Raw genomic sequence first — 22,753 nt, forward strand, 5'->3', positions numbered from 1 at the left:
TATTGGGGGTAAATCAAAAGCTACTTTGTTTTGTCCCTGAGGCATCTTGACATATTTGTTTGATTACTGTGAGTATGTTAAATTATCAGCCAAACATGGTTTTAAAACCATATTAAGATGTATGAAAGAACAACACATTGCATCAAAAGAACACTCTTGATACTTGGTCTAAATGACTCCCCCCACGGTGATGTTATATTACCACTACTAGCCTGTCTGTCTGCCAACCCCTCCTCATCTTGTTACTAACTCCTGCTCTGAGATATGTGGTATGATGACCACCACATGGTGATGTTATATTACCACTACTAGCCTGTCTGTCTGCCAACCCCTCCTCATCTTGTTACTAACTCCTGCTCTGAGATATGTGGTATGATGACCACCACATGGTCAATTATTGAGACGATTTTATTTGCAGCATCAAATTGTATTAGTCACATGACCGAATACAACAGTGAAATGCTTTCTTACGAGCCCCTAACCAACAATGCAGTTTAAAAACATATGGATAAGAATAAGAAATAAAAGTAACAAGTAATTAAAGAGCAGCAGTAAAATAAAAATAGCGAGACTATATACAAGGGGGTACCGGTACAGAGTCCATGAGCTTGGGCATCGGTTAGTTGCGGTAATTGAGGTAATATGTACATGTAGGTAGTTATTAAAGTGACTGTGCAGACAGCCGGCGTGATGGAATATTAGTTATTCACCATCCCAATTGCAGCTTATCCCATTACGTCCCTGGTTTGACTGCTGAAGTCATGGTGTGTTACTGACTGGGAGCCAAGTTACACAATGGCTTCAGACAGATGGCTTCACTTCAGACAGGAATCAAAGATGGAAGTAGCTGATGTGGTTGAGTTCATTTGACATTTGATTTGATTTTAGGCCTTACATTGTGAAAGTGAACTTGCATAGGCACTAGGGTTGCACATTTTGGTGGAATATTCAGTGGTGAAAACTTTCCATGGGAATTAACGGGAATATATGGGAATTAATGGAAATATACGTAAATACTTTTTGCATTGGATATATTTACCATATCATATGGAGACATAATTGCAAATGATTAAATCCTTCCAATAGAAATAAAAAATAATTTAGTTATGAATTGAACTTTAATTAAATGATTTGACTCTAAATATGGGATTGATTTCACTGAACAACAAAAGAAAGGGAATATTGAATGACCCCCAATGATCCATCGCATCTCAGAAAAACATTTCAACATACATCTGTAAAATGATAGTTTGGTAACTGAAGCTTTGGTTGTTTTCCTGTCAGGCCTTCATATCTTCTCTCTGGACCTCCTCAATGTCCACCTCTTGAACATCACACTCTGAGGCCTCATCTTCACTGACACTTTCCAACCGTGTTGAGGATGGCTCGTTGTCAGGCTCAAAAAGCCTAAAATTTGCTCGGTTGGCCACCAATTTTTCAACCCTTTTATCGGTCAGTCTGTTGCGTACTTTGGTGTGTGTGTGTGTTCCCAAACAAGGACCAGTTGCGCTCTAAGGCTGCTGATGTTGGATGGATTTGGAGGATGATGGCGGCAACAGGGGAAAGAGCCTCAGATCTACAAAGTCCCTTCCACCAGGTGGCTGATGAGATATGTTGGCACGACTGCCATATTGCATCTCCATCCCAAAGCCCTTGCTTGTAAGTGTACTACGCCAGACGGCCAAGAACATTGCCCTCATCCAGGCCTAGGTGGCGAGACACGGTAGTGATGACACCGTAGGCCTTGTTGATCTCTGCACCAGACAGGATGCTCTTGCCAGCAGACTTGGAGTCATGTACACTGCGGTGTGTATGGGCTTCATTCAGAAGTCTTCACGCTTTTAGATGTATTTCAGAACTGCAGTTTCCTCTGCTAGGAGCAACAGTGACGTGGGTAGGGCTGTACAGATTTATTTTCTTGAATCTGCAAGCAGATTCTGAACATCAGACAGGATGGCATTGTCTCCCTCAATCCGTGCAATGGCTCCTGCAATAGGTTTCAGGCTGCTTACCACTCTCCCAAAATACATCATTTAGGAGGATCCTCTTGATGGGGCTGTCCATATCGGCAGACTGTGATATGGCCATTTCTTGGAGAGACTCCTTCCCCTCCAAGAGACCGTCAAAACATGATGACAACTCCAACCCAACGGGTGTTGCTGGGCAGCTTCAATATGGTGCTCTTATTCTTCTCACTTTGCTTGGTGAGGTAGATTGCTGCTATAACTTGATGACCCTTCACCTACCTAACCATTGCCTTGGCTCTCTTGTAGAGTGTATCCATTGTTTTCAGTGCCATGATGTCCTTGAGGAGCAGATTCCATGCATGAGCAGCATATTCAATGGGTTTGATGTGAGGGTAGGACTACTCCACTTTAGACCAAGCAGCCTTCATGTTCGCAGAATTGTCTGTCACCAGCGCAAAATACCTTCTGTGGTCCAAGGTCATTGATTACTGCATTCAGCTCATCTGCAATGTCGAGTCCAGTGTGTCTGTTGTCCCTTGTCTGTGCTCTTGTAGAATACTGGTTGAGGGGTGGAGATGTAGTTAATTATTCCTTGGCCATGAGCATTCAACCACACATCAGAGATGATTGCAATACAGTCTGCATTCTCTGATTTGCTAGACCTTCACTTGAACTCTGTTGAACTCTGCATCCAGGAAATTAGTAGATAAAGGTTGGAGGTGTGAATGCTGGGCGAAGAACATTCAGAAATCCATTCCAATACACATTGCCTTTGAGTATGAGGTTAACCAGTTGCATACACATCTCGAGCAAGACATTCATCAGCATTTCTCTGACTTCGTTGCTCCAATGAGTAAAAAAAAACCCTTCTCATTCCAGGAGGACCATGAGCTTTTGCTATCAATAAGGTGTCTGACGCATCATTTTCACCTCAAATATAAGTACAGGGGCTTTTGTCAGAGGTTGCTTGTTGTGAGCGCTGAGGGAATTTTATGCACTTGGCCAGATGATTCTGTATCTTCGTTGCATTCTTCACATGATTTGGTACAAAATTTGCAAATGTACACAGCTTTTCCTTCTATTTTAGCTGCAGTGAAATGTCTCCACAGAAGCAGATAGTGCCCGTGGCATTTTCCTCTAAAGATGATAATTTTTTTGTTTGTTAAAAAACCCAAATATGATTCCATGTACAGATAAATAGTTAAGCAGTTAGATTAAACAACTCATTTTTGAGATGAATGCTTTAAAATGAAACGTATGGAAACAAGTGAATTAACACTCAGTTAAAAGGCTCAAGCAAGCTTAAACCCACATGGTAGTAAAAATGAACTAGCAGAAATTGTTAACATGATTTAAACACACTTTGCTGTAGGCTACGAAACTCAGTAAAAAAAGAAACGCACTCTCACTGTCAACTGGGTTTATTTTCAGTAAACTTAACATGTGTAAATATTTGTATGCCAGATTCAACAACTGAACAAGTTCCACAGACATGTGTCCCTGAACAAAGGGGGGGGGGGTCAAAATCAAAAGAAACAGTCAGTATCTGGTGTGGCCACCAGCTATATTAAGTACTGCAGTGCATCTCCTCCTCATGGACTGCACCATTTGCCAGTTCTTGCTGTGAGATGTTACCCCACTCTTCCAAGTTCCCGGACATTTCTGGGGGGAATGGCCCTAGCCCTCACCCTCTGATCCAACAGGTCCCAGACGTGCTCAATGGGATTGAAGTCCGGGCTCTTCGTTGGCCATGCAGAACACTGACATTGCTGTCTTGCAGGAAATCACACACAGGAGGAACAGTATGGCTGGTGGCATTGTCGTGCTGGAGTGTCATGTCAGGATGAGCCTGCAGGAAGGGTACGACATGAGGGAAGAGGAAGTCTTCCCTGTAACGCACAGTTGAGATTGTCTGCAATGACAACAAGCTTAGTCCGATGATGCTGTGACACACCGCCCCAAACCATGATGGACCCTCCACCTCCAAATCGATCCCGCTCCGCTCCAGTCCTGTCTGGTCCAGAGGCAAAGTTGTTGACAGTGATGTCTGGTGAGGACCTACCTTACGACAGGCCTACAAGCCCTCAGTCCAGCCTCTCTCAGCCTGTTGCGGACAGTCTGAGCACTGATGGAGGGATTGTGCGTTCCTGGTATTACACGGGCAGTTGTTGTTGCCATCCTGTATCTGTCCTGCAGGTGTGATGTTCAGATGTACCGATCCTGTGCAGGTGTTCCACGTGGTCTGCCACTGCGAGGATGATCAGCTGTCCGTCCTGTCTCCCTGTAGCGCTGTCCTAGGCGTCTCACTGTACGGACATTGCAATTTGCATGTTCATGAATTGTTTGGTTCATTGAACAAGCATGGGAAACGGTGTTTAAACCCTTTGCAATGAAGATCTGGTAAATTATTTGGATTTTAAAGAATTATCTTTGAAAGACAGTGTCCTGAAAAGGGGATGTTTCTTTTTTTGCTGAGTTTATTTACTAGTTAACAGAAAATCATGTAATGTCATGTATAAAATATATTTGTCACACCCAGTATTGTAATCAAAACTTACCAGAAAGAATGTAGTCCTTGGCTCAGACAGTGTAAAAGTGTGGGCTCAATAGCTTCTCATTAGTGTGCAAGATCTTGAGAATCAGCTGCACATGTGATGGAAGAAAGCACTGTGCATGCGGAGGGTTGCAATTCCATTGAATTGGAGATAGTTTAACCAAGATTAAAAATACCTTGTATCTCACAATAAAGGTTCAGTCTTATAAACTAACTTTTTTTTAATGAATTTAAGCAAATTTCCCAATATTCTCAGGCTTAACTTCCCATGGAACAATTTTGAAAAATGTCCGTAATGTTTTCAACCCTTTGCAACCCTAATAGGCACAGCTGCCAGACTGTGGTCTCTCCGATGCAGACCTTTACACTGCCACTCTCAGCGTAGACTCAAGTCGCTACCTGGACTCTGGTGCTTAACCCTGTATATGGCTGCGGGGTTGGAGACAGTAGCATATGACCTTTACCCCACCCTGAACTGCATAGCTTATCCTACAGGCAGTGTAACTCCCCACCTGACCCTCGGGTCCTGGGCTGCAGGGTGGGAGCCAGAAGTGTGTGAAGCTATGAGGTAACTGATTCAGTCCCAGTCCTCTGGTCTGTTGTAACCGTGGCTCCCTCTCTGTTGCGTTTGGCTCATTGGGCCTGACGCACATCATTAGCATTCATCAAGGTGTGCTTTGGTTTTTGTGGAAGTTGAAATGGCCTGGGAGGATGTTTTGGGGGGGGGGGTTAGGCAACCCCTGGCCAGGAGGACTTGTTGGTTAGAGGATCTACGCCTCTGCCGTCCTATATTATTATAATATTATATATATCCCTGAAGGAACTTTCAGTTGAAGTAAGTCTTCACTCTCCATGTTCACAATCTCTTTAGTCCCTGTCGATTAGCCTACTCACTCTGATACAGCGAAGAGATTTGATGACCCTTGATTTGCCTCGGTGGGTTTATGCCTTTTGACAGCTTATTTATTCAACCCTGAGGAGAAGTAAACAGTTTCCTTTTGTCTTTTTCAAATTTGAAAACATCCAGAGGTTTGTTTTTAAAACTGAGAAAATTAATCTTTCAGAAAGAATACATCCAAATTGTTTTCAAATCTGCTCTCTTGTCTGTCTTATTTAGGTAAATAAGCCAATCAAAGACAGGAAATCCACAAAACAAAAAAACACTAAGATGTAGTCATTTTGTTTTTCAGCTGTCTCTTGTATTAGTACGGCAGACAAAGGAAGCTTACTAAAACCGAGACCTAGTATGCAGTCTATAGCCTAACCTCACAGTCTTTATAGCCTAACCTCACGGTCTGCAAGCTGAGTTGAGAGAGCAGAGCTTGCAGTTGACTCAAACTCACACCTCCTATGCAGTCACTATATCCTAACTTTCTGCTCACGTCTGCTATTGTTCAAGCTGAGTCGAGACTATTGCTGAGCTAGCTATCTGGCTGTGCTGTCAAGGTCTATGTGTGTTTCTCCTCCAACTGTAACGTGAAGGATAAAAGCGACAGACTTGAGATGTTTTGTCTGAAAACCCTGTGCTGTTTACATTCCTGACGCACACAGAGCATGAGACGGATGGGCTGGGGCCTTACAGCTAGCCGTAAACCCATTTTCTCCCACCCTCACCTAGACCCACCCTCCCGAGTCAGTCTGAGGTAGGCCGATACTTAAATCCTTGCTTGTCTGGCTCTTCTTATGCAATAGTTCACCCTGTTTAAAAACATACAACATTTAATGTTTTAATGGACATTAAATGCATGTTCTATAAGGTAGACCCAGCGTGCAGTAGGCGTGTGCCGTATATATGTATACCGGGGTATTTTTGAAGTCCCGGGGGATGCGAGCTACTTCACTGCTTACAGAACTACAAGTTAACTATCTAAGATGTGCCAAAAAATCTCCAACTCAGGACTACAGCTATGCATTTGGTTTTCTAACTTGCTAAGTGACTAGCTTGCCAGATCAGATTTCTTGGTGATGGGCCTCCCAAGTGGCGCAGCGGTCTAAGGCAGAGGCGTTACTACAGATGCGAGGTTCGATCGCGGGCTGTGTCGGGAGCCCCATGAGGCGCCATAGGCCCAGCGCCGTCCAGGTTAGGGGAGGGTTTGGCCCGGGCTTGGATGTCCTTGTCCCATCTCACTCTAGAGTGTCACCTCCCAAAATAAAAATATTGCCCATTGTGTGCTCTGCCAGTAATACCATCTACCTCGTTATGGTACAGGAACGGTATGAACATCTGGATACCACACAACCATACAGGTTGTACCATAGTGTCTTTCTATCCTGAGGAGTATTTAAAACCGTTGAGACACAGGAACACACAGCCCTGCTGGAATCACCAAATTGGAGGGAAGCAGACCACAGTTCCCAGGAGGCACAGCTGTTTTCCAGATGTTTGGCTGGTGATGCCTGCCGGGGTAAACATAATCACCACAGACCAGACCTAGGCAAACTATATCTTTAGCAGAGAGGGAGAAAGGAACAGGAAAGCTGTGTAAGCTGGGAGAGACGGAGGGGGGCGAGTTTCCAGTTTCAACGTTTATTCGCCACGTGTAGAGGATACAACAGGTGTAAAACAGAACAGTGAAATTCTTACCTTGACAGCTCGTTCTAACAAGGCAATAATAATAATAATGATTATATAATATCAATAATGTGATGATGATATTAACAATAATAATGATGATGTAACAGATATAGATAATGACAGTAATAATGATAGTAATGATAAATATAATAATAATATGATATAATAATATAAATAAATTAGCATTTTAATATAGGTAATAAGAATTGTATAAATGATCATATTGATAATGATAGTAATAATTATGATAATAGTAATAATACATAGATAATGTAACTGATGAGAATATAAATAATATTAATGATAATATAGATATTGATGATAATGATGATAATATAGATAAAAGAAAATATAATATAATAAATGTCAAAATAAAATACATGTCAAAATAAAAACCACACAAGAACTATGAGAGTTAAAGACAGGAATATATAAATACTTATGATAATATATACAGTACATGTAACCAGGAGTAATAGGAATATATGAGTACTTATGGTAATATATACAGTACATGTAACCAGGAGTAATAGGAATATATAATTACTTATGATAATATATACAGTACATGTAACCAGGAGTAATAGGAATATATGAGTACTTATGGTAATATATACAGTACATGTAACCAGGAGTAATAGGAATATATGAGTACTTATGGTAATATATACAGTACATGTAACCAGGAGTAATAGGAATATATGAGTACTTATGGTAATATATACAGTACATGTAACCAGGAGTAATAGGAATATATGAGTACTTATGGTAATATATACAGTACATGTAACCAGGAGTAATAGGAATATATGAGTACTTATGATAATATATACAGTACATGTAACCAGGAGTAATAGGAATATATGAGTACTTATGGTAATATATACAGTACATGTAACCAGGAGTAATAGGAATATATGAGTACTTATGATAATATATACAGTACATGTAACCAGGAGTAATAGGAATATATGAGTACTTATGGTAATATATACAGTACATGTAACCAGGAGTATTAGTGACCAGTAGCAGGATGAATAGATTAATACTAATGGTAATGGCAGTCAATAATCAATGGACAACAGCGCAATGGAGTCAAATCGAATCAATCATTTGAGAAGCAGGGTAGGTTGTGTCTGAGAGGGTAAAGACATGTGGGTGGGCATAGAGCCAGTGTGGATAGTCTGTGGGAGAGGGAGAGAGCAGTAGTTGTTAGCCATTTAACAGTCTTATGGCCAGGGGATAGAAGCCTGTTTAGGAGTCTGTCTGAGCCTTGATGCACCGGTACCGCCTGCTGAACGGGAGCATGGAGAATTGTCCATGTCTCGGGTGGCTGCAGTCTTTCTCAGACACCGCCTGGCATGAACGTCCTGGATAGGCTGGAGCTCACCCCTGCTGATGCTCCCAAGTGGCGCAGCGGTCTAAGGCACTGCATCTCAGTGCTAGAGGTGTTACTACAGACCCTGGTTCGATCCAAATTAGCTCCATAATATCGACAGAAACGTTGTGTAGAATCCATCCTCAAGGTGTTTTTCGAATATCTATTCGATAATATATCCGTTGGAACAATTAGTTTTTCACTATGACCGATTGGAATAATGGCTACCTCTGTATTTTACGTGAGAATCTCTCTCGGAGCCACCATGTGACCACTTACGCAATGTGGCCGCCTATGGCTATTCTTCAACAGAAATGCGTAAAATTACGTCACAATGCTGTAGACACCTTGGGGAATACGTAGAAAGCTTAAGCTCGTTGATGGTACATTCACAGCTGAATAGCGAGTCATTGGAACGCAGCGCTTTCAAAACCTGGGGCACTTCCGGATTGGATTTTTCTCAGGCTTTCGCCTGCAACATCAGTTTTGTTATACTCACAGACAATATCTTTACAGTTTTGGAAACGTTAGTGTTTTCTATCCAAAGCTGTCAATAATATGCATATTCTAGCATGTTTTCCTGACAAAATATCCCGTTTAAAACGGGAACGTTTTTTTCCCCAAAAAGGAAAATACTGCCCCCTAACACCAAGAGGTTTTAACTGACTTGCCTAGTTAAATAAAAATCTAGCCTGATCCCAGATGCATTTGTGCTGTTTTGCCAACCTTTACAATTACATAGCTATCTCCATGGAGACATCGGGAGAGTAAAACTCAGGAAGTTTGCTAAACATGACAATTCAGTCAAAACCTGGTTGGATTTAGTGATTTGGTGACAAAAACAAAAACAGAGACAACGCCCAGATTAAAGAAAAACAAGAAATATATTTGAAGAATAAGTGTCAAAGGAAAAAGAACATTGAACAGAAAACCCAGAGGCCATGCAGCTTTGAACAATAGTCAGTATGTGGCGGAAACCAAGCCAAGCCAAACAATAAGAGAGATTGAAAATAGAGTCTGGTGTGACCATTGCTGGCAGAACAGAGGGTGGAAAAAGGCAAGTGAGAACTAGAGAGAAAGGGACATATTTTTGGAAGTGCATAGTGTCTGAAGTTCCTCAGAGTTCACCCTCTGACTCTGTCCCGATGAGGGAAGAACACATGCTGCCTCAGTAAGTGACATCTGGCAGAGAGAGGTCTGGATGGGGGAAGTCAGTCCTCCCACTGGGATATGATTTTCACACTGGCGTGTCAACCTGACCCATACTGAGCTGGCTCTGATATTGTCTCTGCTCTGTAGCGATAAATGGTGTTATGCTAATGGCAGCCGCTTGTGCTCTAGTGTCACTCTATAGGTGCCCGCTGCATGATGACAAGCAGCCAAATACAGACACTAAAACATGGCTGGGACATTACGATTATGGAGGAATGGCTTTGCAGATAAAACAATTATGGGATTGAGGGTGTGAAGAGTCAAGAAGTGCAAAACCAAACATCTTGTTAAGTTGATGTATCTGACTACGCGTGTTGTTCACCCCACAGACAGATCTCCGTTGGCACTTGTAGATGCATGAACAAATCAGATGAGACCAGAGCAGAGCAGGGAGGACAGTTGGACAGTGTTGGGTATAGAGCCGTGGTTAAATTAAATCTAGACGGCTAGGATTCCAGAAAGATTACCGGGCCACCCCCATGACACATTTATGATAAGAGCTAGGATGGATCCGGTTGCCTGGGTGACGGGACAGCAGACAGTGCCGACAATCTGAGTCTCTCTTCGGTTACATGTAGGCTATTTTCTAGGCTATTCTATAGGCAAATTCCTTATCTAGGCTATTTTCTAGGCCCCTTTATCTAGGCTATTCTATAGGCACATTCCTTATCTAGGCTATTCTATAGGCACATTCCTTATCTAGGCTATTCTATAGGCACATTCCTTATCTAGGCTATTCTATAGGCAAATTCCTTACCTAGGCTATTCTATAGGCAAATTCCTTACCTAGGCTATTCTATAGGCACATTCCTTACCTAGGCTATTCTATAGGCAAATTCCTTACCTAGGCTATTCTATAGGCAAATTCCTTACCTAGGCTATTCTATAGGCAAATTCCTTACCTAGGCTATTCTATATTTTTACCTACCTCATCCCCATACTGTTTTTATTTATTTACTTTTCTGCTCTTTTGCACACCAATATCTCTACCTGTACATGACCATCTGATCATTTATCACTCCAGTGTTAATCTGCAAAATTGTAATTATTCGCCTACCCACCTCATGCCTTTCCTTTTGCACACAATGTATATAGACTCCACTTTTTTTTCTTCCTCTTGTGTTATTGACTTGTTAATTGTTTACTCCATGTGTAACTCTGTGTTGTCTGCTCACACTGTTATGCTTTATCTTGGCCAGGTCGCAGTTGCAAATGAGAACTTGTTCTCAACTAGCCTACCTGGTTAAATAAAGGTAAAATAAAAAAATAGGCAAATTCCTTACCTAGGCTATTCTATAGCCAAATTTCTTTCCTAGGCTATTCTACAGGCAAATTCCTTACCTAGACTATTCTATAGGTAAATTCCTTACCTAGGCTATTCTATAGGCAAATTCCTTATCTAGGCTATTCTATAGGCCCCTTCCTTATCTAGGCTATTCTATAGGCACATTCCTTATCTAGGCTATTATATATATATAGGCCCCTTCCTTATCTAGGCTATTATATATATATATATAGGCCCATTCCTTATCTAGGCTATTATATATATATATAGGCCCATTCCTTATCTAGGCTATTATATATATATATAGGCTCATTCCTTATCTAGGCTATTATATATATATATAGGCTCATTCCTTATCTAGGCTATTCTATATATATATAGGCTCATTCCTTATCTAGGCTATTATATAGGCCCATTCCTTATCTAGGCTATTATATATATATATAGGCTCATTCCTTATCTAGGCTATTATATAGGCCCATTCCTTATCTAGGCTATTCTATAGGCCCATTTCTTATCTAGGCTATTATATATATATATAGGCTCATTCCTTATCTAGGCTATTATATATATATATAGGCTCATTCCTTATCTAGGCTATTATATATATATAGGCCCATTCCTTATCTAGGCTATTCTATAGGCCCATTCCTTATCTAGGCTCATTCTTTATCACTGCCTTTTCATAATGTTGACACCTCTAGAGCAGAGTTCTGAATGTGTTTTTTACTCTGAGTGACTATGTATTATCCTATGTCTACAGAGGAGGAGAAGGGGAACAATTATTCAACTCTGTTGAAAAGAGTAGTCGTCACTATCCAGTTACATACCGTACTGAAGGACATTATTTTTTGTCACAGCCTTTCGATTATGTGGACACATTTCTATTTCAGTCCTTCAGCAGACACTCTTATCCACAGCGACTTAGTTAGGTACATTCTGGCTGTGTCACAACCGTCCGTGATTGGGAGTCCCATAGGGTGGCGCGCAATTGGCCCAGCATCGTCCGGGTTTGGCCGGTGTAGGCAGTCATTGTAAATAAGAATTTGTTCTTAACGGACATGCCTAGTTAAAGGTTAAATTGTTTTAAAAAATCGTAAGCTAGCTAGGTGGGACGACCACGTGTCTCAGTCAGTGCTGGGGGTGGGGGGTGGGGTGCATTAGTTCCAAATGGTTCATTTTTAGAACTCAAAATGTATCAAACAGGAAGAGGAGACGTGGCCTATTATGCATCGAAGAGATGGGGTGGAAGGGGGAAATTCTATTAAAACTATTGAAAAGAGAATAGTAGCAGCAGCAGTACTCTTCAACTTGCACTATCGGCCTACAAACAAACTAACTGTGCCTCCCCTTGTCAGCTAAGTTCTTCACAAACAGAGTAGGCTCAACTAGCTATTACTGAGAAAAGCATTTCATCACATTCAGAGGGGACCTATACATAGTGTGGATTCTCACAGCAGGCTCCTCGGTCTCAGATAGCCTAGTTATTATAATATAACCCTTTCCTCAGAGTGAAAATACTGTGAATTCCGGGCATATCTGAGTCAAACAGCACTACTGCAGCAGAGCTGAGATATGAAAGAGAAACTGAACTGACTGCCCAAATTTAAACTAACTAGACACAAAGAAACTTAGCGTGGAATATATATATATATTTATATATATATATATTTTTTTGACTGTTGCATCTACTCACTTCATTCAGAATATAGTAATGATTCCTGGTTTTAAACTTTTGTTCTGGTTATTTCATTCAGAATTCAGTCTTACATGGTTTGGGAGCCAAAAAGGAGCTCTCGTAATAAACTCACACCAAAGAGCTAGAGAAAAGTTAAAAAAGGGATACTAGCTAGTAACGTTTCAAATGCAAACAATGGACAGCCAAACCCACGGTGACCCCACGGTGACCCTAATGTTTGACCTCTAAGGTCTCCCCTTCAAACACTTCACATCTCTAATAATAGTAGCTGGCCTCTAAACAGCAACCGAGGACATGCATGCTAGACATAGATAATAACTAAACAAGGACAACAACGGTATTTTGGCAGCAAGTGTTTTAAATAGTTATTATCGAGCCTACCTCAAAGATTAGATCTGGTTATGGCATAAGGACTTACTGTTTTGTTATTTTATCAAGATGACAACATGCATAGAACAGGCCGACATTGTTCAGACCGCAAACCTCAGAGGCCATGTAGCGTCTTCCCTTCCTGTTGTTGTGACTTAGCTGAGGCCGAGATGCTGTAGGTAAAAAAAAAAAGTGCCGTCTAAAATTCCTAGCATACATTCATTCATCTTTTGACTTTTAAATTAAATTAAATTAATTAATTAATGAAATGTTATATAAGCGTTCAAATTGCAGACTAGTTTTAAACTGCTCTCGTATGACCTTATGCATGCCTGGTTTATTATGTAATTTCTGATTGTTGTTTGTACGTATGTGTGTACAGTTGAAGTCGGAAGTTTACATACACCTTTTCACAATTCCTGACAATTATTCATAGTAAAAATTCCCTGTCTTAAGTCAGTTAGGATCACCACTATATTTAAAAGACTGAAATGTCAGAATAATAGTAGGGAGAATGATTTATTTCAGCTTTTATTGCTTTCATCACATTCCCAGTGTGTCAGAAGTTTACATACACTCAGTTAGTATTTGGTAGCATTGCCTTTAAATTGTTTAACTTTGGTCAAACGTTTCGGGTAGCCTTCCACAAGCTTCCCACAATAAGTTGGGTAAATATTGTCCCATTCCTCCTGACGGAGCTGGTGTAACGGAGTCATGTTTGTAGGGCTCCTTGCTCGCAAACAATTTTCAGTTCTGCCCACAAATTCTCTATAGGATTGAGGTCAGGGCTTTGTGATGGCCACTCCAATACCTGGACTTTGTTGTCCTTAGGCCATTTTGCCACAACTTTGGAAGTATGCTTGGGGTCATTGTCCATTTGGAAGGCCCATTTGCGACCAAGCTTTAACTTCCTGACTGATGTCTTGAGATGTTAGTTCAATATATCCACATAATTTCCCCTCAATATGCCATATATTTTGTGAAGTGCACCAGTCCCTCCTGCAGGAAGGAACCCCACAACATGATGCTGCCATCCCCGTGCTTCACGGTTGAGATGGTGTTCTTCAGCTTGCAAGCCTCCCCCTTTTTCCTCCAAACATAACGATGGTCATTATGGCCAAACAGTTCTATTTTTGTTTCATCAGACCAGAAGACATGTCTCCAAAAAATAAGATTTTTGTCCCCATGTGCAGTTGCAAACCGTAGTCTGGCTTTTTTATGGTGGTTTTGGAGCAGTGGCTTCTTTTCTTGCTGAGTGGCCTTTCAGGTTACGTCGATAAAGGACTCGATTTACTGGGGATATAGATGCTTTTGTAACAGTTTCCTCCAACATCTTCACAAGGTCCTTTGCTGTTGTTCTGGGATTAATATGCAATTTTCGCACCAAAGTACATTCATCTCTAGGAGACAGAACACATCTCCTTCCTGAGCGGTATGACGGCTGTGTGGTCCCATGGTGTTTATACTTGCGTACTATTGTTTGTACAGATGAACGAAATTTGTCCCAAGGATGAACCAGCCTTCTGGAGGTCTACAATTTTTTCCCCCTGAGATCTTGGCTGATTTCTTTTGATTTTCCCATGATGCCAAGCAAAGAGGCACTGATTTGGAAGGTAGGCCTTGAAATACATCCACAGGTACAACTCCAATTGACTCAAATTATGTCAATTAGCCTATCTATCTGAAGCAATTATGTCATTTTCTGACATTTTCGAAACTGATTTTAAAGGCACAGTCCACTTAATGTATGTAAACTTCTGACCCACTGGAATTGTGATACAGTGAATAAGTGAAATCTGTCTGTAAACAATTGTTGGAAAAATTACTTGTCACACACAAAGTAGCTGTCCTAACCGACTTGCCAAAACTATAGTTTGTTAACAAGAAATGTGTGGAGTGGTTGAAAAACTAGTTTTAATGACTCCAACCTAAGTGAATGTGAACTTCCGGCTTCAACTGTACATTTCTTCTGTGCCATTTTCACGTGTTTGTTTTTACCATGAGTGCTCAGGTTGAGTAAGATTTCCAATGTATTTACATGTCTCACATCACTGTCATAACTGAGCGATGAAGCCAAGCGCATACTGTAAGACACATCTCACATACCACATCCACCCCCATCACCTTCTTTTCCCAGCTAATAGTCAACACATAACATGTTCTGGTCTTTGGCTTCGTTAAAGTTTGAACTTTTATGACTATTTCTGCTCGCCAATGCACCTCAAATAATTCAGACCTAACTATAATGATTCATTTCCGCTTCATAATAAGCAGGTTGGGGCGGCAGGGTAGCCTAGTGGTTAGAGTGTTGGACTAGTAACCGGAAGGTTGCAAGTTCAAATCCCCGAGCTGACAAGGTACAAATCTGTCGTTCTGCCCCTGAACAGGCAGTTAACCCACTGCTCCTAGGCCATCATTGAAAATAAGAAATTGTTCTTAACTGACTTGCCTGGTTAAATAAAGGTTAAAAAATAATGAAAATGATCTAGGAGGGGAAGTAAACAAAGGAAACAGTTTGAAATGTAACTAGCTTCAAACGGCTGTACTTTCTCTTTCATCTGAAGTGGGTAGAGGAGCATCATTAAAGCATAGAACAAAAGGAAGTTATTGTTCTCTCCTCCACCTGGGGAGATGAGGGTGTTTAAAGAGAAGGATGGCCACCTTCTCGTCTCTAGGACTTCTCTCTCACAGCAGCCAGATACCTACAGAAACCAGCCTTTTCTTTGAATATTAAATACAGACACGTTCAGGAATATGACATAAGGGTTTGGACAAATGAGGGAAGGAACATCAAAAGGAATACTAGGCGTTGCTATTGGAAACAAGAAATGAAAACCAAATAAATGGTTAGGCTACCGCACTCTCATGCTGAGGCACGTCTGGAGGACAGAGTCAATTACTTTTGTGAAATCACAGGCGTGATCTAGAAAAATGCACGCACTTTGACAATGGTATGGGCATATAGGACTACAACAGCCTCGGCCTACATCTTAATTGCACCCAAGCACTGGAACAAACAGAACTACTTTGCTGTTGGCGAGATATGAAGAGATCAGAGTGTGCTACTGCTTCTGTCCACACACCAGAGTGGGGCTCAACTCCGTTTAAATCCAGAAAGTAAACCACATTCCAAAATGCCAGGTTGCCACGGGAACAGGAACCCAGCGGGTCTTGCGGATCCTGTGGGTTTTCAGCAGGAATGGGAGTCAAGCTCTGGACAGGATTGACAGTCTATAGATACGGACAGAATAGGAATATTTATAAACAGAGTTAGAAATATGTAATGTGTGGAGCATTTCATTCAAAAGCCTACCGTTTTACTTAATAACCCCCCCCCCCCAAAAAATAGTGTCTTCACTCCATTTTCAACCTATCCCTGACCTGGTCTGAAATACCAACTCGTTTCAAGCAGACCAGCATATCATTTGTAAAATGGTTACCTAAAGAGGGCGCGTTCACTGAACATCCAGTCAGCCCATAAGTCACAATGTGAGAGGGTGGGCATGATGGTTGGACAGTGAGTAGCCTGCCACAGCTAGAGACAGCATATTTGAACAACTAAATAATAGAAAGTACACCACCAAGCAAGCAGCCCTGTCTTACCACATGCCCTGTCTTACCACATGCCCTGTCTTACTACATGCCCTGTCTTACTACATGCCCTGTCTTACCACATGCCCTGTCTTACTACATGCCCTGTCTTACTACATGCCCTGTCTTACCACATGCCCTGTCTTACTACATGCCCTGTCTTACTACATGCCCTGTCTTACTACATGCCCTGTCTTACTACATGCCCTGTCTTACTACATGCCCTGTCTTACCACATGCCCTGTCTTACTACATGCCCTGTCTTACTACATGCCCTGTCTTACTACATGCCCTGTCTTACTACATGCCCTGTCTTACCACATGCCCTGTCTTACTACATGCCCTGTCTTACTACATGCCCTGTCTTACTACATGCCCTGTCTTACTACATGCCCTGTCTTACCACATGCCCTGTCTTACCACATGCCCTGTCTTACTACATGCCCTGTCTTACCACATGCCCTGTCTTACCACATGCCCCGTCTTACCACATGCCCCGTCTTACCACATGCCCGTCTTACCACATGCCCCGTCTTACCACATGCCCCGTCTTACCACATGCCCCGTCTTACCACATGCCCTGTCTTACCACATGCTCTGTGCTGGTATTCGGTAATACTGGCACAGAATGGGCGCTATTTACTAACCCCACAGCCTCTGTAATCCGAAGGTCTACAAGTAACACAACGCAGCTAACAGTTTGCTTCACATACAAAACAAATATTAGCCATCAAGGCTCTTGATCCAGGATTGGGATTCTCTGCAGTTACAAGACAAAGCTTGACTTTGGAATAAGCTAATCACTTAGCTAGACAGCTAACTAGCTACTTAATTAGCAAACCAAATGCACATCTGCATAGCATTTAGCACATGTCTTGGGACTCGTCTGGCGTCGGTGCAGCCGGGCTGGCGTCGGTGCAGCCGGTCTGGCAACTTCACACTAATATGACCCCTCTGTGGAAAGGTGAACCTCTCAAACACGTACATGTCAGTTTTGCTCTTGGATGCCCACAGGCCTCACAAGACTCGTCTGAAGGTCCCCCGGGAGCAGTTGAAAACATGTATAGTATATATGGAGACTGTTTAGTGACACAAATAAGGAGTTAAATACATGCAAAAAAATATATAAATATATAAATAAATAAAACATTTCCTGATCTTTCGTATCTCTCAGATATAGGACAGACACGTTTTGGAGAGGTAACTGTCGTTCCATAGTATTAGATAGATATATACACACACACACACACACACACACACACACACACACACACACACACACACACACACACACACACACACACACACACACACACACACACACACACACACACACACACACACACACACACACACACACACACACACACACACACACACACACACACACATATATATATACGCACACTTCAAGGGGTCTTACAATTCATAATCAAAAGCAAAATGACCTCGCTAAAATAATTCAATATAGCTTTTTAGACTGTTTATTGCCAAAAAATAAGGGGTTTAATTGTAAAAAAAAAAAAAAGTATATATATCCCTCAGATATAGGACAGACACTTCATAACAAACTTCCTTTGATTTTATGGGGGGGGGGGGGGGGGGGGGGGGGTCTGTTCCATGTAGTGAATCTGTTCGTAAGGCTAATAGCACTACCGCCAAAAATGATTGTTCATAATAAAACGGTTTATTTTTTTGATACTTCGAGGGGGGTCTTAAAATTCAGAATCCAACAGCTAAATGGTCCTTGGTATGACCTTATTAAAACAGAAACATCCTGTATAGAGTCATGTTATTACCTGGCGACGCTGGGCCAAATTGTGTGCCACCCTATGGCACTCCAAATCACGGCCGGCTGTGATACAGACTGGAATCGAACCAGGGTCTATAGTGACGCCTCTAGCACTAAGATGCAGTGCCTTAGACCGCTGCGCCACTCAACGCTGTAGTCTAGTCTATTTTCCAATGACATAACATTGATGCTGCAGCTGTTTACGAAATGAGAAATTCCTACTTTTTATGCATCAGGTTTCTTCAAAATCCTATTTTATGAGCAAAATAATGAGTCTAAAAAAGAAAGAAAACGCTTTGAAAAAAAACAAAGAAAAACAAGAGAGGAAAAGATTTACGTGGTTAAAAGACTTCCCTGTTCCACTCCTCGCTCCATCCCAACTTTCTCCCTACAGCTCAGCGTTCAACATCACAGTGCCCTCCAAGCTCGTCAACTAGCTTGGGACCCTCGGACTGGATACCTCCCTCTGCAACTGGATCCTTGACTTCCTGACGGGACGATGCCAGATGTTGAGAGTAGGCAAAAACACATCCACGCTGACCCTCAAAAGGGGGGCCACCCCGGGGTGTGTGCACCGCTCCCTCCTGTACTCCCCGTTTACCCATGACTCCCAACATCAAGTTAGCTGACGACAACGTTGGTAGGCCTGATCACCAACTGCAATGAAACAGTCTACAGGGAGGAGGTCAGAGAACTGGCAGTATGGTGCCAGGACAACAACATCTCTCAACTTCAGCAAGACCTAGGAGCTGATCGTGCACTACAGGAAAGGGGGGGGGGGCACACTGGAGAGAGTCAAAAGCTTCAATTTCCTCTGCCTCTATATCACTGAAAAGATTTGGCCCCTCAGATCCTCAGGAACTTTTACAGCTGCAGCCAAGAGCGGGTTGTATAACAGTCTGGTATGTCAACTGCACCGCCCCTGACCGGAAGGCCCTACAGAGGGTGGTGCAGACGGCCCAAAAAAAAGCCTCCTTTCTCTAGTTCTCACTTGCCCTTTTCCAGCCTGTGCCCTGCCAGCAATGGTCACACCAGACTATTTTCAATCTCTCTCTCATTGCTCTGCTTGGCTTGGTTTATGCCACATACTGACTATTGTTCAAAGCTGCATGGCCTCTGGGTTTTCTGTTCAATGTTCTTTTTCCTTTGACACGTATTCTTCAAATATATTTCTTGTTTTTCTTTAATCCGGGCGTTGTCTCTGTTTTTGTTTTTGTCACCAAATCACTACATCCAACCAGGTTTTGACTGAATTGTCATGTTTAGCAAACTTCCTGAGTTTTACTCTCCCGATGTCTCCATGGAGATAGCTATGTAATTGTAAAGGTTTTGAGTTAGACTTCTGTCACTCTTTGGGTTATACTTTCTTGGATATCCCCTAGCCTGGTCCCAGATCTGTGCTGTCTTGCCAACTCTCTCTCCAAGGACTATTTGGCATAGGAGTTGGCAAAACAGCACAAATGCATCTTGGGACCAAGCTAGATTTTTATTTAACTAGGCAAGTCGGTTAAAAACAATTTCTTATTTACAGTGACTGCCTACCCCGGCCAAACCCTAACCCGGACGACGCTGGGCCAATTTTTTCCCCCTTATCAACAGTACCTCATAATGTCAAAGCAAAGTATTTCTCTGTACTTTGCTTGGTTGATCTTTGATCCTTGATCCTGACTTGTCTCCCTGTCGCTGAAAAACATCCCCACAGCATGATGCTGCCACCACCATGCTTCACCGTAGGGATGGTGCCAGGTTTCTTTCAGATGTGACACACAAAGTACACACAGAGTCAAAAATATTGGATTCATCAGACCAGAGAATCCTTTAGGTGCCCTTTGGCAAACTCCAAGCGGGCTGTCATGTGCCTTTTACTGAGGAGTGTTTTTTTGTCTGGCCACTCTACCATAAAGGCCTGATTGGTGGAGTGCTGCAGAGATGGTTGTCCTTCTGGAAGGTTCTCCTATCTCCACAGAGGAACTCTGGAGCTCTGTCAGAGAGAGTGACCGTTGAGTTCTTGGTCACTTCCCTGAACAAGGCCCTTCAACTCTGATTGCTCGGTTTTGCCGAGCGGCCAGCTCTAGGAAGCGTCTTCGTGGTTCCAAACTCCCATTTAACATTGATGGAGGCTACTGTGTTCTTGGGGAGCTTCAAAGCTGCAGAAATGTTTTGATACCCTTCCCCAGATCTGTTCCTTGACACAATCCTGTCTCGGCGCTCTAAGGACAATTCCTTCGGCCTCAGGGCTTGGTTTTTCCTCTGACATGCACTATCAACTGTGGGACCTTATATAGAAAGGTGTGTCCCTTTCTAAATCATGTCCAATTAATTGAATTTACCACAGGTGGACTCCAATCCAGTTGTAGGAACATCTCAAGGATGAGCAATGGAAACAGGATGCACCGGAGCTCAATTCCTTTTTGATACGGTCTTGGCCATGTTCTGTTATAATCTCCACCCGGCACAGCCAGAAGAGGACTGGCCACCCCTCATAGCCTGGTTCCTCTCTAGGTTTCTTCCTAGGTTTTGGCCTTTCTAGGGAGTTTTTCCTAGCCACCGTGCTTCTACACCTGCATTGCTTGCTGTTTGGGGTTTTAGGCTGGGTTTCTGTACAGCACTTTGAGATATCAGCTGATGTACGAAGGGCTATATAAATACATTTGATTTGAATTTCAAGTCTTTTATTTTTAATACATAAAAAAAAAACTAAACCTGTTTTCGTTCTGTCATTATGGGGTATTGTGTGTAGATGGGGGGGTTGTTATTTAATCATTTTTAGAATAAGGCTGTAACTTAAGGGAAGGGGTTGAATACTTGCCTAATGCACTGTGTATACCCTGCATGCAGGACATCGGCTCATTGATTCAGATCATGAATAGCTGGAACTATTCAGTCATTAACAACAGTTCCAGAAGTTGACATATTGAATGACCACCTTACTGTCTCTGATATGAGAGCTGAATAGAAATGTTGTTTTGTATTTTTAAGAGTAGTCCTAGTGCCTGTCTGCTACTCCAGCCTAAATGACTTTAGCAGAACCCAGGCTGTCCCAAATGGCACCTTATTCCCCCTACGTAGTGCACTACTATTGACAAGAGCAGTGTACTTTATAGGGAGTAGGGTGCCATTTGGAGGAGACACCGAGTTTGGCTTTGCAGACCTTTTCCCTGGCAATGGGATTTTATGGTCTTCATTACTTGTGGCTCTATCCTGATCCTGAATTCCAGCCTGTTGAATTAGTCCAATTTCTCTCTCCATTGTATTTTATCAGTCCCATGGTGCTGCCTTGGTTACCACGCTGTAGAAATGTCAGAGGTTACTTGAGGTTACCGTGGTCAGTTTGTGGACTGGCTGCACTCTCTGTGTCTGAATCTCAAATAGCATCCTATTCCCTACTCAGTACACTACTTTTGACCAAAGCCCAGTGCCTTCAGAAAGAATTCACACCCCTTGACTTTTTCCACATTTCATTTTTTTGTGTGTGTCAGTGATCTACACAAAATTCTCATGTCAAAGTGGGAAGAAAATTCAAATAAAACTCTCTCTCTCTCTCTCTCTTCTCTCTTCTCTCTTCTCTCTCTCTCTCTCTTCTCTCTCTCTCTTTTCTTTCTCTCTCTCTTCTCTCTCTCTCTTCTCTTCCTCTCTCTCTCTTCTCTCTTCTCTTCTCTTCTCTCTCTCTCTCTCTCTTCTCTCTCTCTCTTCTCTTCCTCTCTCTCTCTTCTCTTCTCTCTCTCTCTCTCTTCTCTTCCTCTCTCTCTCTCTTCTCTCTCTCTTCCTTTCTCTCTCTTCTCTTCCTTCCCCTCTCTCTTCTCTCTCTCTCTTCCTTTCTCTCTCTTCTCTTCCTTCCCCTCTCTCTCTTCTCTTCTCTTCCTTCCTCTCTCTTCTCTTCCTTCCCCTCTCTTCTCTTCCTTCCCCTCTCTTCTCTTCCTTCCTCTCTCTTCTCTTCCTTCCCCTCTCTCTCTTCTCTTCATTCCCCTCTCTCTCTTCTCTTCTTTCCTCTCTCTCTTCTCTTCTTTCCTCTCTCTCTTCTCTTTTCTCCTCTCTGTTCTCTTCTTTCCTCTCTCTCTTCTCTTCTCTTCCTTCCCCTCTCTTCTCTTCCTTCCCCTCTCTCTCTTCTCTTCCTTCCCCTCTCTCTCTTCTCTTCCTTCCCCTCTCTCTCTTCTCTTCCTTCCCCTCTCTCGCTTCTCTTCTTTCCTCTCTCTCTCTTCTCTTCTTTCCTCTCTCTCTCTTCTCTTCTTTCCTCTCTCTCTCTTCTCTTCCTTCCTTCCTTCCTCTCTCTTCTCTTCCTTCCTTCCTCTCTCTCTTCTCTTCCTCTCTCTCTCTTCTCTTCCTCTCTCTCT

The 22,753-nt window shown here is 42.3% G+C and overlaps 1 protein-coding gene across 1 annotated transcript in view; it reads left to right on the forward strand.

The window, feature by feature from the left end:
- Positions 1-22,753, forward strand: part of LOC123999341 (guanine nucleotide exchange factor subunit RIC1-like) — a 106,078-nt gene that overhangs the window by 44,497 nt on the left and 38,828 nt on the right. The window lies entirely within an intron of this gene.

This window comes from Oncorhynchus gorbuscha, linkage group LG16, assembly GCF_021184085.1.
Source record: "Oncorhynchus gorbuscha isolate QuinsamMale2020 ecotype Even-year linkage group LG16, OgorEven_v1.0, whole genome shotgun sequence".
NCBI lineage: Eukaryota > Metazoa > Chordata > Actinopteri > Salmoniformes > Salmonidae > Oncorhynchus > Oncorhynchus gorbuscha.